Source organism: Idiotropiscis lumnitzeri, unplaced genomic scaffold (assembly GCF_059441095.1).
Source record: "Idiotropiscis lumnitzeri isolate Australia: NSW breed Sydney's pygmy pipehorse unplaced genomic scaffold, RoL_Ilum_1.0 HiC_scaffold_62, whole genome shotgun sequence".
NCBI classification, from domain to species: Eukaryota; Metazoa; Chordata; class Actinopteri; order Syngnathiformes; family Syngnathidae; genus Idiotropiscis; species Idiotropiscis lumnitzeri.
Genome location: NW_028283600.1, coordinates 38464 through 50518, shown reverse-complemented (window position 1 = coordinate 50518; position 12055 = coordinate 38464).

The following is a 12055-nucleotide window of genomic DNA, read 5'->3' as shown; positions in this document are numbered from 1 at the left end:
GCGCTGTACACTTTTTCTAAGTGTTGCAATATCTCATGAAGGAAATACTGGACAATCAAATTAATGACTTTCCAGGCTTCAGGATGCCTTTCTACACTATATAAAGGTGGAAATTTACATTGGAAACGTTTGGTTTAGCTGTTATAAAAGTTTGGTTTTTTAGTGCTGTAAATGCATTTTCAGCTCGCGCTGTACACATTTGCTATGAGAGGCATTATCTCATAAGGGAAATATTGGACAATCAAATTAATGACTGCCCAGGCTTCAGGATGTCTTTTTACACTATATAAAGGTGGAAATTTACATTGGAAACGTTTGGTTTAGCTGTTATAAAAGTTTGGTTTTTTAGTGCTGTAAATGCATTTTCAGCTCGCGCTGTACACATTTGCTATGAGAGGCATTATCTCATAAGGGAAATATTGGACAATCAAATTAATGACTGCCCAGGCTTCAGGATGTCTTTTTACACTATATAAAGGTGGAAATTTACATTGGAAACGTTTGGTTTAGCTGTTATAAAAGTTTGGTTTTTTAGTGCTGTAAATGCATTTTCAGCTCGCGCTGTACACATTTGCTATGAGAGGCATTATCTCATAAGGGAAATATTGGACAATCAAATTAATGGCTGCCCAGGCTTCAGGATGTCTTTTTACTCTATATAAAGGTGGAAATTTACATTGGAAACGTTTAGTTTAGCTGTTAATGAAGTTTCGTTTTTTTAGTGCTGAAAATTCATTGTCTGCTGGCGCTGTACACTTTTTCTAAGTGTTGCAATATCTCATGAAGGAAATACTGGACAATCAAATTAATGACTTTCCAGGCTTCAGGATGCCTTTCTACACTATATAAATGTGGAAATTTACATTGGAAACGTTTGGTTTAGCTGTTATAAAAGTTTGGTTTTTTAGTGCTGTAAATGCATTTTCAGCTCGCGCTGTACACATTTGCTATGAGAGGCATTATCTCATAAGGGAAATATTGGACAATCAAATTAATGACTGCCCAGGCTTCAGGATGTCTTTTTACACTATATAAAGGTGGAAATTTACATTGGAAACGTTTAGTTTAGCTGTTAATGAAGTTTCGTTTTTTTAGTGCTGAAAAGTCATTGTCTGCTGGCGCTGTACACTTTTTCTAAGTGTTGCAATATCTCATGAAGGAAATACTGGACAATCAAATTAATGACTTTCCAGGCTTCAGGATGCCTTTCTACACTATATAAAGGTGGAAATTTACATTGGAAACGTTTGGTTTAGCTGTTATAAAAGTTTGTTTTTTTAGTGCTGTAAATGCATTTTCAGCTCGCGCTGTACACATTTGCTATGAGAGGCATTATCTCATAAGGGAAATATTGGACAATCAAATTAATGACTGCCCAGGCTTCAGGATGTCTTTTTACACTATATAAAGGTGGAAATTTACATTGGAAACGTTTGGTTTAGCTGTTATAAAAGTTTGGTTTTTTAGTGCTGTAAATGCATTTTCAGCTCGCGCTGTACACATTTGCTATGAGAGGCATTATCTCATAAGGGAAATATTGGACAATCAAATTAAAGACTGCCCAGGCTTCAGGATGTCTTTTTACACTATATAAAGGTGGAAATTTACATTGGAAACGTTTGGTTTAGCTGTTATAAAAGTTTGGTTTTTTAGTGCTGTAAATGCATTTTCAGCTCGCGCTGTACACATTTGCTATGAGAGGCATTATCTCATAAGGGAAATATTGGACAATCAAATTAATGGCTGCCCAGGCTTCAGGATGTCTTTTTACTCTATATAAAGGTGGAAATTTACATTGAAAACGTTTAGTTTAGCTGTTAATGAAGTTTCGTTTTTTTTAGTGCTGAAAATTCATTGTCTGCTGGCGCTGTACACTTTTTCTAAGTGTTGCAATATCTCATGAAGGAAATACTGGACAATCAAATTAATGACTTTCCAGGCTTCAGGATGCCTTTCTACACTATATAAATGTGGAAATTTACATTGGAAACGTTTGGTTTAGCTGTTATAAAAGTTTGGTTTTTTAGTGCTGTAAATGCATTTTCAGCTCGCGCTGTACACATTTGCTATGAGAGGCATTATCTCATAAGGGAAATATTGGACAATCAAATTAATGACTGCCCAGGCTTCAGGATGTCTTTTTACACTATATAAAGGTGGAAATTTACATTGGAAACGTTTAGTTTAGCTGTTAATGAAGTTTCGTTTTTTTAGTGCTGAAAAGTCATTGTCTGCTGGCGCTGTACACTTTTTCTAAGTGTTGCAATATCTCATGAAGGAAATACTGGACAATCAAATTAATGACTTTCCAGGCTTCAGGATGCCTTTCTACACTATATAAAGGTGGAAATTTACATTGGAAACGTTTGGTTTAGCTGTTATAAAAGTTTGGTTTTTTAGTGCTGTAAATGCATTTTCAGCTCGCGCTGTACACATTTGCTATGAGAGGCATTATCTCATAAGGGAAATATTGGACAATCAAATTATTGACTGCCCAGGCTTCAGGATGTCTTTTTACACTATATAAAGGTGGAAATTTACATTGGAAACGTTTGGTTTAGCTGTTATAAAAGTTTGGTTTTTTAGTGCTGTAAATGCATTTTCAGCTCGCGCTGTACACATTTGCTATGAGAGGCATTATCTCATAAGGGAAATATTGGACAATCAAATTAATGACTGCCCAGGCTTCAGGATGTCTTTTTACACTATATAAAGGTGGAAATTTACATTGGAAACGTTTGGTTTAGCTGTTATAAAAGTTTGGTTTTTTAGTGCTGTAAATGCATTTTCAGCTCGCGCTGTACACATTTGCTATGAGAGGCATTATCTCATAAGGGAAATATTGGACAATCAAATTAATGGCTGCCCAGGCTTCAGGATGTCTTTTTACTCTATATAAAGGTGGAAATTTACATTGGAAACGTTTAGTTTAGCTGTTAATGAAGTTTCGTTTTTTTTAGTGCTGAAAATTCATTGTCTGCTGGCGCTGTACACTTTTTCTAAGTGTTGCAATATCTCATGAAGGAAATACTGGACAATCAAATCAATGACTTTCCAGGCTTCAGGATGCCTTTCTACACTAGATAAAGGTGGAAATTTACATTGGAAACATTTGGTTTAGCTGTTATATAAGTTTGGTTTTTTAGTGCTGTAAATGCATTTTCAGCTCGCACTGTACACATTTGCTATGTGAGGCATTATCTCATAAGGGAAATACTGGACAATCAAATTAATGACTTCCCAGGCTTCAGGATGCCTTTTTACACTCTATAAATGTGGAAATTTACATTGGAAACGTTTGGTTTAGCTGTTAATGAAGTTTCGTTTTTTTAGTGCTGAAAATTCATTGTCTGCTGGCGCTGTACACTTTTTCTAAGTGTTGCAATATCTCATGAAGGAAATACTGGACAATCAAATTAATGACTTTCCAGGCTTCAGGATGCCTTTCTACACTATATAAAGGTGGAAATGTACATTGGAAACGTTTGGTTTAGCTGTTATAAAAGTTTGGTTTTTTAGTGCTGTAAATGCATTTTCAGCTCGCGCTGTACACATTTGCTATGAGAGGCATTATCTCATAAGGGAAATATTGGACAATCAAATTAATGACTGCCCAGGCTTCAGGATGTCTTTTTACACTATATAAAGGTGGAAATTTACATTGGAAACGTTTGGTTTAGCTGTTATAAAAGTTTGGTTTTTTAGTGCTGTAAATGCATTTTCAGCTCGCGCTGTACACATTTGCTATGAGAGGCATTATCTCATAAGGGAAATATTGGACAATCAAATTAATGACTGCCCAGGCTTCAGGATGTCTTTTTACACTATATAAAGGTGGAAATTTACATTGGAAACGTTTGGTTTAGCTGTTATAAAAGTTTGGTTTTTTAGTAGTGTAAATGCATTTTCAGCTCGCGCTGTACACATTTGCTATGAGAGGCATTATCTCATAAGGGAAATATTGGACAATCAAATTAATGGCTGCCCAGGCTTCAGGATGTCTTTTTACTCTATATAAAGGTGGAAATTTACATTGGAAACGTTTAGTTTAGCTGTTAATGAAGTTTCGTTTTTTTAGTGCTGAAAATTCATTGTCTGCTGGCGCTGTACACTTTTTCTAAGTGTTGCAATATCTCATGAAGGAAATACTGGACAATCAAATTAATGACTTTCCAGGCTTCAGGATGCCTTTCTACACTATATAAATGTGGAAATTTACATTGGAAACGTTTGGTTTAGCTGTTATAAAAGTTTGTTTTTTTAGTGCTGTAAATGCATTTTCAGCTCGCGCTGTACACATTTGCTATGAGAGGCATTATCTCATAAGGGAAATATTGGACAATCAAATTAATGACTGCCCAGGCTTCAGGATGTCTTTTTACACTATATAAAGGTGGAAATTTACATTGGAAACTTTTAGTTTAGCTGTTAATGAAGTTTCGTTTTTTTAGTGCTGAAAATTCATTGTCTGCTGGCGCTGTACACTTTTTCTAAGTGTTGCAATATCTCATGAAGGAAATGCTGGACAATCAAATTAATGACTTTCCAGGCTTCAGGATGCCTTTCTACACTATATAAAGGTGGAAATGTACATTGGAAACGTTTGGTTTAGCTGTTATAAAAGTTTGTTTTTTTAGTGCTGTAAATGCATTTTCAGCTCGCGCTGTACACATTTGCTATGTGAGGCATTATCTCATAAGGGAAATACTGGACAATCAAATTAATGACTGCCCAGGCTTCAGGATGTCTTTTTACACTATATAAAGGTGGAAATTTACATTGGAAACGTTTGGTTTAGCTGTTATAAAAGTTTGGTTTTTTAGTGCTGAAAATGCATTTTCAGCTCGCACTGTACACATTTGCTATGTGAGGCATTATCTCATAAGGGAAATACTGGACAATCAAATTAATGACTTCCCAGGCTTCAGGATGCCCTTTTACACTCTATAAATGTGGAAATTTACATTGGAAACGTTTGGTTTAGCTGTTAATGAAGTTTCGTTTTTTTAGTGCTGAAAATTCATTGTCTGCTGGCGCTGTACACTTTTTCTAAGTGTTGCAATATCTCATGAAGGAAATACTGGACAATCAAATTAATGACTTTCCAGGCTTCAGGATGCCTTTCTACACTATATAAATGTGGAAATTTACATTGGAAACGTTTGGTTTAGCTGTTATAAAAGTTTGGTTTTTTAGTGCTGTAAATGCATTTTCAGCTCGCGCTGTACACATTTGCTATGAGAGGCATTATCTCATAAGGGAAATATTGGACAATCAAATTAATGACTGCCCAGGCTTCAGGATGTCTTTTTACACTATATAAAGGTGGAAATTTACATTGGAAACGTTTAGTTTAGCTGTTAATGAAGTTTCGTTTTTTTAGTGCTGAAAATTCATTGTCTGCTGGCGCTGTACACTTTTTCTAAGTGTTGCAATATCTCATGAAGGAAATACTGGACAATCAAATCAATGACTTTCCAGGCTTCAGGATGCCTTTCTACACTAGATAAAGGTGGAAATTTACATTGGAAACGTTTGGTTTAGCTGTTATATAAGTTTGGTTTTTTTAGTGCTGTAAATGCATTTTCAGCTCGCACTGTACACATTTGCTATGTGAGGCATTATCTCATAAGGGAAATACTGGACAATCAAATTAATGACTTCCCAGGCTTCAGGATGCCTTTTTACACTCTATAAATGTGGAAATTTACATTGGAAACGTTTGGTTTAGCTGTTAATGAAGTTTCGGTTTTTTAGTGCTGAAAATTCATTGTCTGCTGGCGCTGTACACTTTTTCTAAGTGTTGCAATATCTCATGAAGGAAATACTGGACAATCAAATTAATGACTTTCCAGGCTTCAGGATGCCTTTCTACACTATATAAAGGTGGAAATTTACATTGGAAACGTTTGGTTTAGCTGTTATAAAAGTTTGGTTTTTTAGTGCTGTAAATGCATTTTCAGCTCGCGCTGTACACATTTGCTATGAGAGGCATTATATCATAAGGGAAATATTGGACAATCAAATTAATGACTGCCCAGGCTTCAGGATGTCTTTTTACACTATATAAAGGTGGAAATTTACATTGGAAACGTTTAGTTTAGCTGTTAATGAAGTTTCGTTTTTTTAGTGCTGAAAATTCATTGTCTGCTGGCGCTGTACACTTTTTCTAAGTGTTGCAATATCTCATGAAGGAAATACTGGACAATCAAATTAATGACTTTCCAGGCTTCAGGATGCCTTTCTACACTATATAAAGGTAGAAATTTACATTGGAAACGTTTGGTTTAGCTGTTATAAAAGTTTGGTTTTTTAGTGCTGTAAATGCATTTTCAGCTCGCGCTGTACACATTTGCTATGAGAGGCATTATCTCATAAGGGAAATATTGGACAATCAAATTAATGACTGCCCAGGCTTCAGGATGTCTTTTTACACTATATAAAGGTGGAAATTTACATTGGAAACGTTTGGTTTAGCTGTTATAAAAGTTTGGTTTTTTAGTGCTGTAAATGCATTTTCAGCTCGCGCTGTACACATTTGCTATGAGAGGCATTATCTCATAAGGGAAATATTGGACAATCAAATTAATGGCTGCCCAGGCTTCAGGATGTCTTTTTACACTATATAAATGTGGAAATTTACATTGGAAACGTTTGGTTTAGCTGTTAATGAAGTTTCGTTTTTTTAGTGCTGAAAATTCATTGTCTGCTGGCGCTGTACACTTTTTCTAAGTGTTGCAATATCTCATGAAGGAAATACTGGACAATCAAATTAATGACTTTCCAGGCTTCAGGATGCCTTTCTACACTATATAAAGGTGGAAATTTACATTGGAAACGTTTGGTTTAGCTGTTATAAAAGTTTGTTTTTTTAGTGCTGTAAATGCATTTTCAGCTCGCGCTGTACACATTTGCTATGAGAGGCATTATCTCATAAGGGAAATATTGGACAATCAAATTAATGACTGCCCAGGCTTCAGGATGTCTTTTTACACTATATAAAGGTGGAAATTTACATTGGAAACGTTTAGTTTAGCTGTTATAAAAGTTTGTTTTTTTAGTGCTGTAAATGCATTTTCAGCTCGCGCTGTACACATTTGCTATGTGAGGCATTATCTCATAAGGGAAATACTGGACAATCAAATTAATGACTGCCCAGGCTTCAGGATGTCTTTTTACACTATATAAAGGTGGAAATTTACATTGGAAACGTTTGGTTTAGCTGTTATAAAAGTTTGGTTTTTTAGTGCTGAAAATGCATTTTCAGCTCGCACTGTACACATTTGCTATGTGAGGCATTATCTCATAAGGGAAATACTGGACAATCAAATTAATGACTTCCCAGGCTTCAGGATGCCCTTTTACACTCTATAAATGTGGAAATTTACATTGGAAACGTTTGGTTTAGCTGTTAATGAAGTTTCGTTTTTTTAGTGCTGAAAATTCATTGTCTGCTGGCGCTGTACACTTTTTCTAAGTGTTGCAATATCTCATGAAGGAAATGCTGGACAATCAAATTAATGACTTTCCAGGCTTCAGGATGCCTTTCTACACTATATAAATGTGGAAATTTACATTGGAAACGTTTGGTTTAGCTGTTATAAAAGTTTGGTTTTTTAGTGCTGTAAATGCATTTTCAGCTCGCGCTGTACACATTTGCTATGAGAGGCATTATCTCATAAGGGAAATATTGGACAATCAAATTAATGACTGCCCAGGCTTCAGGATGTCTTTTTACACTATATAAAGGTGGAAATTTACATTGGAAACGTTTAGTTTAGCTGTTAATGAAGTTTCGTTTTTTTAGTGCTGAAAAGTCATTGTCTGCTGGCGCTGTACACTTTTTCTAAGTGTTGCAATATCTCATGAAGGAAATACTGGACAATCAAATTAATGACTTTCCAGGCTTCAGGATGCCTTTCTACACTATATAAAGGTGGAAATTTACATTGGAAACGTTTGGTTTAGCTGTTATAAAAGTTTGGTTTTTTAGTGCTGTAAATGCATTTTCAGCTCGCGCTGTACACATTTGCTATGAGAGGCATTATCTCATAAGGGAAATATTGGACAATCAAATTAATGACTGCCCAGGCTTCAGGATGTCTTTTTACACTATATAAAGGTGGAAATTTACATTGGAAACGTTTGGTTTAGCTGTTATAAAAGTTTGGTTTTTTAGTGCTGTAAATGCATTTTCAGCTCGCGCTGTACACATTTGCTATGAGAGGCATTATCTCATAAGGGAAATATTGGACAATCAAATTAATGACTGCCCAGGCTTCAGGATGTCTTTTTACACTATATAAAGGTGGAAATTTACATTGGAAACGTTTGGTTTAGCTGTTATAAAAGTTTGGTTTTTTAGTGCTGTAAATGCATTTTCAGCTCGCGCTGTACACATTTGCTATGAGAGGCATTATCTCATAAGGGAAATATTGGACAATCAAATTAATGGCTGCCAAGGCTTCAGGATGTCTTTTTACTCTATATAAAGGTGGAAATTTACATTGGAAACGTTTAGTTTAGCTGTTAATGAAGTTTCGTTTTTTTTAGTGCTGAAAATTCATTGTCTGCTGGCGCTGTACACTTTTTCTAAGTGTTGCAATATCTCATGAAGGAAATACTGGACAATCAAATCAATGACTTTCCAGGCTTCAGGATGCCTTTCTATAGATAAAGGTGGAAATTTACATTGGAAACGTTTGGTTTAGCTGTTATATAAGTTTGGTTTTTTAGTGCTGTAAATGCATTTTCAGCTCGCACTGTACACATTTGCTATGTGAGGCATTATCTCATAAGGGAAATACTGGACAATCAAATTAATGACTTCCCAGGCTTCAGGATGCCTTTTTACACTCTATAAATGTGGAAATTTACATTGGAAACGTTTGGTTTAGCTGTTAATGAAGTTTCGTTTTTTTAGTGCTGAAAATTCATTGTCTGCTGGCGCTGTACACTTTTTCTAAGTGTTGCAATATCTCATGAAGGAAATACTGGACAATCAAATTAATGACTTTCCAGGCTTCAGGATGCCTTTCTACACTATATAAAGGTGGAAATGTACATTGGAAACGTTTGGTTTAGCTGTTATAAAAGTTTGTTTTTTTAGTGCTGTAAATGCATTTTCAGCTCGCGCTGTACACATTTGCTATGTGAGGCATTATCTCATAAGGGAAATACTGGACAATCAAATTAATGACTGCCCAGGCTTCAGGATGTCTTTTTACACTATATAAAGGTGGAAATTTACATTGGAAACGTTTGGTTTAGCTGTTATAAAAGTTTGGTTTTTTAGTGCTGAAAATGCATTTTCAGCTCGCACTGTACACATTTGCTATGTGAGGCATTATCTCATAAGGGAAATACTGGACAATCAAATTAATGACTTCCCAGGCTTCAGGATGCCCTTTTACACTCTATAAATGTGGAAATTTACATTGGAAACGTTTGGTTTAGCTGTAAATGAAGTTTCGTTTTTTTAGTGCTGAAAATTCATTGTCTGCTGGCACTGTACACTTTTTCTAAGTGTTGCAATATCTCATGAAGGAAATACTGGACAATCAAATTAATGACTTTCCAGGCTTCAGGATGCCTTTCTACACTATATAAATGTGGAAATTTACATTGGAAACGTTTGGTTTAGCTGTTATAAAAGTTTGGTTTTTTAGTGCTGTAAATGCATTTTCAGCTCGCGCTGTACACATTTGCTATGAGAGGCATTATCTCATAAGGGAAATATTGGACAATCAAATTAATGACTGCCCAGGCTTCAGGATGTCTTTTTACACTATATAAAGGTGGAAATTTACATTGGAAACGTTTAGTTTAGCTGTTAATGAAGTTTCGTTTTTTTAGTGCTGAAAAGTCATTGTCTGCTGGCGCTGTACACTTTTTCTAAGTGTTGCAATATCTCATGAAGGAAATACTGGACAATCAAATTAATGACTTTCCAGGCTTCAGGATGCCTTTCTACACTATATAAAGGTGGAAATTTACATTGGAAACGTTTGGTTTAGCTGTTATAAAAGTTTGGTTTTTTAGTGCTGTAAATGCATTTTCAGCTCGCGCTGTACACATTTGCTATGAGAGGCATTATCTCATAAGGGAAATATTGGACAATCAAATTAATGACTGCCCAGGCTTCAGGATGTCTTTTTACACTATATAAAGGTGGAAATTTACATTGGAAACGTTTGGTTTAGCTGTTATAAAAGTTTGGTTTTTTAGTGCTGTAAATGCATTTTCAGCTCGCGCTGTACACATTTGCTATGAGAGGCATTATCTCATAAGGGAAATATTGGACAATCAAATTAATGACTGCCCAGGCTTCAGGATGTCTTTTTACACTATATAAAGGTGGAAATTTACATTGGAAACGTTTGGTTTAGCTGTTATAAAAGTTTGGTTTTTTAGTGCTGTAAATGCATTTTCAGCTCGCGCTGTACACATTTGCTATGAGAGGCATTATCTCATAAGGGAAATATTGGACAATCAAATTAATGGCTGCCCAGGCTTCAGGATGTCTTTTTACTCTATATAAAGGTGGAAATTTACATTGGAAACGTTTAGTTTAGCTGTTAATGAAGTTTCGTTTTTTTAGTGCTGAAAATTCATTGTCTGCTGGCGCTGTACACTTTTTCTAAGTGTTGCAATATCTCATGAAGGAAATACTGGACAATCAAATTAATGACTTTCCAGGCTTCAGGATGCCTTTCTACACTATATAAATGTGGAAATTTACATTGGAAACGTTTGGTTTAGCTGTTATAAAAGTTTGGTTTTTTAGTGCTGTAAATGCATTTTCAGCTCGCGCTGTACACATTTGCTATGAGAGGCATTATCTCATAAGGGAAATATTGGACAATCAAATTAATGACTGCCCAGGCTTCAGGATGTCTTTTTACACTATATAAAGGTGGAAATTTACATTGGAAACGTTTAGTTTAGCTGTTAATGAAGTTTCGTTTTTTTAGTGCTGAAAAGTCATTGTCTGCTGGCGCTGTACACTTTTTCTAAGTGTTGCAATATCTCATGAAGGAAATACTGGACAATCAAATTAATGACTTTCCAGGCTTCAGGATGCCTTTCTACACTATATAAAGGTGGAAATTTACATTGGAAACGTTTGGTTTAGCTGTTATAAAAGTTTGTTTTTTTAGTGCTGTAAATGCATTTTCAGCTCGCGCTGTACACATTTGCTATGAGAGGCATTATCTCATAAGGGAAATATTGGACAATCAAATTAATGACTGCCCAGGCTTCAGGATGTCTTTTTACACTATATAAAGGTGGAAATTTACATTGGAAACGTTTGGTTTAGCTGTTATAAAAGTTTGGTTTTTTAGTGCTGTAAATGCATTTTCAGCTCGCGCTGTACACATTTGCTATGAGAGGCATTATCTCATAAGGGAAATATTGGACAATCAAATTAAAGACTGCCCAGGCTTCAGGATGTCTTTTTACACTATATAAAGGTGGAAATTTACATTGGAAACGTTTGGTTTAGCTGTTATAAAAGTTTGGTTTTTTAGTGCTGTAAATGCATTTTCAGCTCGCGCTGTACACATTTGCTATGAGAGGCATTATCTCATAAGGGAAATATTGGACAATCAAATTAATGGCTGCCCAGGCTTCAGGATGTCTTTTTACTCTATATAAAGGTGGAAATTTACATTGAAAACGTTTAGTTTAGCTGTTAATGAAGTTTCGTTTTTTTTAGTGCTGAAAATTCATTGTCTGCTGGCGCTGTACACTTTTTCTAAGTGTTGCAATATCTCATGAAGGAAATACTGGACAATCAAATTAATGACTTTCCAGGCTTCAGGATGCCTTTCTACACTATATAAATGTGGAAATTTACATTGGAAACGTTTGGTTTAGCTGTTATAAAAGTTTGGTTTTTTAGTGCTGTAAATGCATTTTCAGCTCGCGCTGTACACATTTGCTATGAGAGGCATTATCTCATAAGGGAAATATTGGACAATCAAATTAATGACTGCCCAGGCTTCAGGATGTCTTTTTACACTATATAAAGGTGGAAATTTACATTGGAAAC